Raw genomic sequence first — 6,285 nt, forward strand, 5'->3', positions numbered from 1 at the left:
TGTGAGACTAACAAAGACACACCTAGGTCATGCCATGGGAAATGGGTTTAGACATGTCTGTATTCACTCAGCCTGCTGGGAGCTGCACAGAGAGTCACAGTGTCTGGCCTGGAATGTGAGCAGCCTTGGAAAGATAGGCCTGAAGAGAGTGAGGGAAGGAAGGGCCATTTTGCTGCAAGTAAGGAGTCAGCCTATAGTCAGGTACTGGTCAAAAACACGAGGGTCTCAGATCAGTCTGGGTGCAGCACGAGGCAGTCAGGCCTAGGCAGCATTTCTGGTGCCTGTCTATTGTAAACGGTGGTGTGCAGTCAGTGAGCTCAGGGGATGGTGTCATGCCAGGGTGAGATGCCCTTAAAGAGCCAGAGTTAATGAAGCAAGCCCAGTGCCCAGCCACCTCCAGAGAGCAGTGCTTATGGGAGCTGAGCTCCTTTGCAAAGCCAGCCCCTACCATTGAGGCTGAACCCCTGACAGTCTCATCCCATGTGTCCAGTCTTCCAGGGCAGATTAGAGCCTTCACTCCAGCCACAGACCAGGTGCAGTGGGTAGCATAAAGTGCTTCATTCTCCCCTCCCAATGCATCTCAATGCTGGCCCTGAAGCACTGTCCTGAGAGAGCAGGGGGAAAGCCAGTTGCTTATCAGCAATGGGCTTCTCTGCTTAGGCTGTCAGATGAATCAGTGCCAGCTTCAGCATGGTGTCTAGAGACACCTGACTATGAGGTATGAGCTCATTTCACCATATAACTGCAGGGCAGCACTGAGCCACATTCAGCTGTAATGGCCTGGGCCAGGTCAGACTCAGCAGCCACAAAACAAAAGGTTCCAGAGCTCATTCACCACTTCCTGACTCAGGCAGTCCTTTGGTGGGGGACCGCTGGGTCAGTGGTGACACGTAGGGGGTGCATGGGGGTGCATGTGCACCCCCTGAGAGTGCCATTGTACCCCCTGCTTGCTGCTTAGGTGATGGGCAATAGGGGGGCAGGTGGGAGCACCGGTGCCCACCCCTGTGAACGCCAGCCACGGAGTGGGAACACTGGGAGCATCGCAGCTGCTTTGTGATTGGCCATGTGGGATTTCCCCGCACATCGGTGAGATTGGCTGCGGGGGGATCCCCCCTGGTCGCTGACTGGTTGCTGGGGGGGGACATGAACCCCCTAAGGTGGCACCAGTTGCCCATGGTCAGGGCCCATCTACACGATGATTATAACTGAGCCATGGGACTTTCTGATAACATGCCTGTCCCCTGACCCTGCACAACTTATAGAAGTGGTGCAGAGGAGTCCTTGCTGAGTCCCACTAATGAGACTAAAAACCTGAAAAGTGCAAGGTTTTAACCCAGTTACACGTGGAGAGTTAGGCCCTGTCTATACTGCATCTTCTAACCATGTTGTAACTACATGTCCCAACTTGGTTATGAAAGTAGTCTGGAAAATCACATCCTCCTCATCCCATGGTAACATCTACTCTGATGCAAGGTGGGATACTTTGGTTCTTGAAATCCTCTTCTGGCTCATTTACCATAACTCTCACCAAGATGGGAAGCTGTGCTTAGGGTTTTCACTTTGGAGACAGGCACTGACTGACTGTGTGGAATGAACAACCTGGCACATTGCTCTGCCCCTTCTCGTAGGCTGCTATTTCAGGGAACCTTTCAATTAACAGGAGCCAACCTGGAAAACAGACCTATGGACCCAGCTAGTGGGTTTCACAGTTAATCATCCTTCCCTTCTGATCAGCTGTAGCTCAGCTCTGAGCTGATCAGAAATCTGGCCTCACCAGGAAGGTAAAGCACATCTCCGATGCTTGTGCAATGAAGGGTGAGGGGAAGTTTTATTCAGCACAGCGGTTGCCAGGTCTCACACTTCCTTCACCCACTTCCCCTTTCTCATGTTCTTTAAGCAAGTACACAACCTGTGACACCTTGAACACTCTGGTCAGCAGAGCAGGTTTGTACAGCTGTCAAGCAGATAGTTTGCACAGCTGTCAAGCAGACGCTGCTTGGGTGTGCTTCCCTCCTGCATTAGACTAGAACTGTTACATGAAAGAGAACTGCTCTGTGATTATAAGTGACTCTAATGGTCAGGGAGGTCATGGAACTGGTGCTCAGAACACCTGTAAGCTCAGGAGAGTTCTTTAAGCTATCTGCCCATTTCCTTAGCTGCAGGACAGGGACAGCACTCTTCACTAACTCCACAAACATAAGGTGAAGTACACTGGAACCATGTCTCCTGAAGTGGCATCAATACACGACTTGCTCCATTGACTACCAAGGAGCTACACTGTTCTGCAGTAGGTGGGAATCTGCCCTTGAGTGTGCAAGCTGCATCCCCAGGCTTCAGGACTGCAGAACATCAATCTCCCACTGTGGCCCTCCAAGACAGAAGGGTGACCTGCACCGACCTGTGCACTCAGAGAGCTGACTGTCTGAGTATGTACCAGCCAGTTCTCACAGTGAAATCCTGAACAGTGATACAAGAAGATGGACATGCTCAGTTTTCACTTCTGGAGATGCAGGGTCACACTTGGGTTACAGTTCAACAGGCGTTGGATTTGCACCCTATGAACTCTAGTCTGAGCTAGGTCCTCGGTGTCTCTGGAGGGTCATGATAAGTGAAAGGGAGTCTGCGAGTCTCAGACTGGTGTGAAAATGCTGAGCTGGTTCCCCTGCTTCTACCCACCTGAAGCAGTCATTTTCATTTCACACAATGGGTGTGAGATGCTCCCCTTACTGCCTGGTGGCATTTGACTCCTGCTTTGTGTAGTCATAAGGAATAATGTGCAAGGCAGAGGCAGACGTTGATCCATATCACAATAGCAGAGTTTGGGAGAGGACTAGTAGCTAGGTCTGAGCCACTTGGGCCCAACTGGGTGGAAGGCCATAACTGGAATAGTAGGGCCACTGCACGTTAGGACTGAGGGTTGTTGTCAGAGCTGTGTAGAGACTGGTGCCAAGGACATCTTGCCTCTAGGATGTGTGTCCGTGATAAATACTTAATGGGTCAGAAAACTGGGCTGTGGTCCTTTCTGCAAAGCCTCCACTTGTAGAAAGTTTAATTTATGAAACAGGAACAAGATTTAACCCTTAGTGGAGCTGAATTTGGTCCTGTGAGTCTCCATTGCTGTCCTACTTGCAGTGATCAGTGCGGTTTTTGTTTTGACCCCGCCTACATTGTCCTCATAAAGAACCCAAAAATGCAGGAGAAAAGCTGCTTGGTAGAAATGAGGTGAACCAATGCAAAGGCAGCAGCCTGCAATAATGTAAACTCAAACTATTTTAAAGCTGGGACTGTAAAGGCCTGAGGACCACCTGTCTTCCTGGCAGGACACAGTAATGTGGCTCTATGACAACCCTAGTTCACAACAACCAAAGCTGTAGAGAGGCCTTTCATCAGCAAAATGTGGCAATTGTCAATCCTCCTGGATCATGGTGTATGCACAAGGGCCACCCAGACCTTTGATGCCTGTGCCTGGGCAGGAATTTTTGGAGAAGTGGAGGCTGCCCAGACCCTCCATCCTCCCTTTGAGAACGAATCCAAAGACCAGACTGAGTCCAGATGTTTGGTGTGTGTGAATTGAACCCAGGTTTCCTGTGTGATAGACAATGATTCTACCACTGAACCACAGGTGATTCTGTCACTAAAATTTACCCAAACCAAAACCAAAAGGAGATTATTAATGACACTGGTCAGAATGGTCACAACTCCAACTGAAGGCTGGGTTCTAGGCCAGTTTCAACCTCCTCTGTTGGCTTCCCTACTGAAGATGCAGATTGGCATCAGTGACAGAAGCAGAAAACCTACCACCTGCTTGATGATCACCTTGCCCAGGAAGGGAAGGTTAGGAAGAAAGATGACAGGTAAGCTCTGGTAACAAGAGGAGACTAACAAGGGGAGAGCAAGCCTTCACTAGGTTTTTAACAATAACTCCCAGTCTGCTCAGAGCTGCTTCTCCATGATGTATACCAAAAAAAATTAGAACAGAAGTCACGTATTAGAAAAAAACCTGCCTGACAGATTTGCTGCTTTAGAACTTTAGGGCACCATAGTATTTCACAGTGCTTCTTGTGTACAGTTACCCATGGTAAAACACCTCTTGCCACCATCTAAGCCAGTAGTTTTGAACCCTTTTAGACTCAAGACACTGCTCATTAGACTCAAGGCATCCTCCTCCATAACTTTTGTGAACTGAGTGCCATGCCATTTAAAAAACTTGTTTATTATAGTGCTTACATCCTTCAGAGGGGCTGGTGTGGGGATGGCCAGGCAAGGACAAGCCTGAGCCTGGCCTTATCTGCTTATCCCCTCACACCTCTCTTTGTCCTTCCTGCCATACCTTTCAAAGGATCTCACAGCACTCGTTGATAATCCGTGATCTAAGCACATCACTGTTGCTGCAAAAGCAAATGAGTCATGTAAGTACCACTCCCCCCCCAAATGCCTACTGACCATGGAGAGGGAGGTTCAGCTCATTCCCTGCATGACAGTCTTTAACACTTACTAATTCTGTGAACTGAGAACATTTAACTCCTTATGTAAACATAAACAAGTCTCAGGGGAGAAAGAACAGGAGCAGATTTATGGATTTTATTAATTAAAGCTTGGATTCATACAACTCCCCTGCCTTCTAAGTCAAGTTGCTGAGTTACTTTCTTATCTCTCTGTTCAACCGTATTCCACTACAGTTCTTGTGGGTCTGTGTATCATCACAGGAGCCTTTGAAGTGTTGCCATTTGCTACTGGTCTCATCCCAGAACTTGACTCACAACCTATTCCATGCTGGAGTTTGTAGGAGCTGTTTTTGGTCAGGGAAACTCCACAGATTGCTCTGACCTTACTCTTATGTAGAAGCTCTGGTGCCTGATTTTTGTAGTTGGCCCTTGAAGCACATGTACATGGGCTATACACCTGCATTCACATAAGGCAGAGGACCTTGCTGTGTGAAATGAATAGAAGCAACCTAATTTTCCCAGATCTCAGGAAACATGGAAGGGAGGGCACAACCACAGACTAAACTTACTGTGCCACTGAGCGGTGCCCTTAAATGTGTTGTGTTTCTCTGTGGGCTGCCTCATAAGCAGGGAGCCAGGTTTTCTGTTTGCTGTGGAAAGATACGGAAAAGCGTATCTTTAAAAGAAGTTGGGGGGATCAGGATGCAGGGGGTGCCATAAGCATGTGTGTGTGTGTGTGTGTGTGTGTGTGTGTGTGTGTGTGCACACACATTCATGTGGCAGCCAGGTAGGGTGCTGGAGTGTAGCTTTTGAAGCTCCCTTCAGGTAAGTCTATGGGGTGGGGTTGGGGGGGGACACAGGCGATGCACAGGGAGGAAGGGGGCCACAGGCAATGTGGTGGGGTGTGGGAGGCATATTCCACCCCCCTGCCCCCCCCACAATTTCTGCACCCACTGTAGGGCATGGGGCTTGTAGCTAGGCCAGCTCCAGGAAGGAGCCACCTTCATGGCCCAGCTGGCAGGACCTGGTGCGAGGGGGAGCGCTGCCATGGCAGCCCCACACTCCCCTTCCTCTCACACTGCAGGGCTGTGGGGAGCAGCAGGTTGGGAGTGAGGACAAGGACCAGGGGACTGTGGGTTGGGAGTGAGGGACAACAGCATGGGGAAGGGCAGGGCTGCTCAGTGCCACAAAGCAGGGGGGGTTGGGGGGGGAAGGAAGCTGCAGCTGGACCCACATCTTGGCGAGCAAAGGGGGCAGGGGGAGCTCTGATTTTCTATGATAAAAAAAAAAATAAATAAAGTGCCATAATATATTTAGATTTTATTAGAATGATTGATGCACTGGTAAGCTTCCAAACTGCAAATATATCAATAAAATGTTGTGTTCAACTGATATTTATATGTATAGTGGTTTTTCATTTTAATTGTGAAAAAATATGGATTTTGTGGTTTGTTTGTTTTTTAATTAGAGAACATGTGGTTTTTAAACAGAGAAAACCAGGAACCCTGCTCATAGCCAGAAGCAGTGTAGCCACATTGCATTAAGAGATGGGATGTGACAGTAAGAGCACCAATTAGCCCAACCTGTGCTAATGAGCTTGGCCACAGCATAGGAAGTAAGCGGTGTAGAATACCTTACCATATTCAAAGACACTGCTGCCTCGTAGGCTGTGTCCTGTGGCACTAAAGAGCTCACAGCACTAGGAGTTTCAAACCAAGCCCCATTTTCAAAGATTACCTTTGTCTAAGGTCATAAGGAATCAAACTCTTGGAATTATCCTGACAGATCAGGGAAAAAAAAGTAGTTCTTGAAGAAAAGATGGACTACCTGTAGCTCAGGA

This window comes from Alligator sinensis, unplaced genomic scaffold (genome assembly GCF_000455745.1).
Source record: "Alligator sinensis unplaced genomic scaffold, ASM45574v1 scaffold387_1, whole genome shotgun sequence".
NCBI classification, from domain to species: Eukaryota; Metazoa; Chordata; order Crocodylia; family Alligatoridae; genus Alligator; species Alligator sinensis.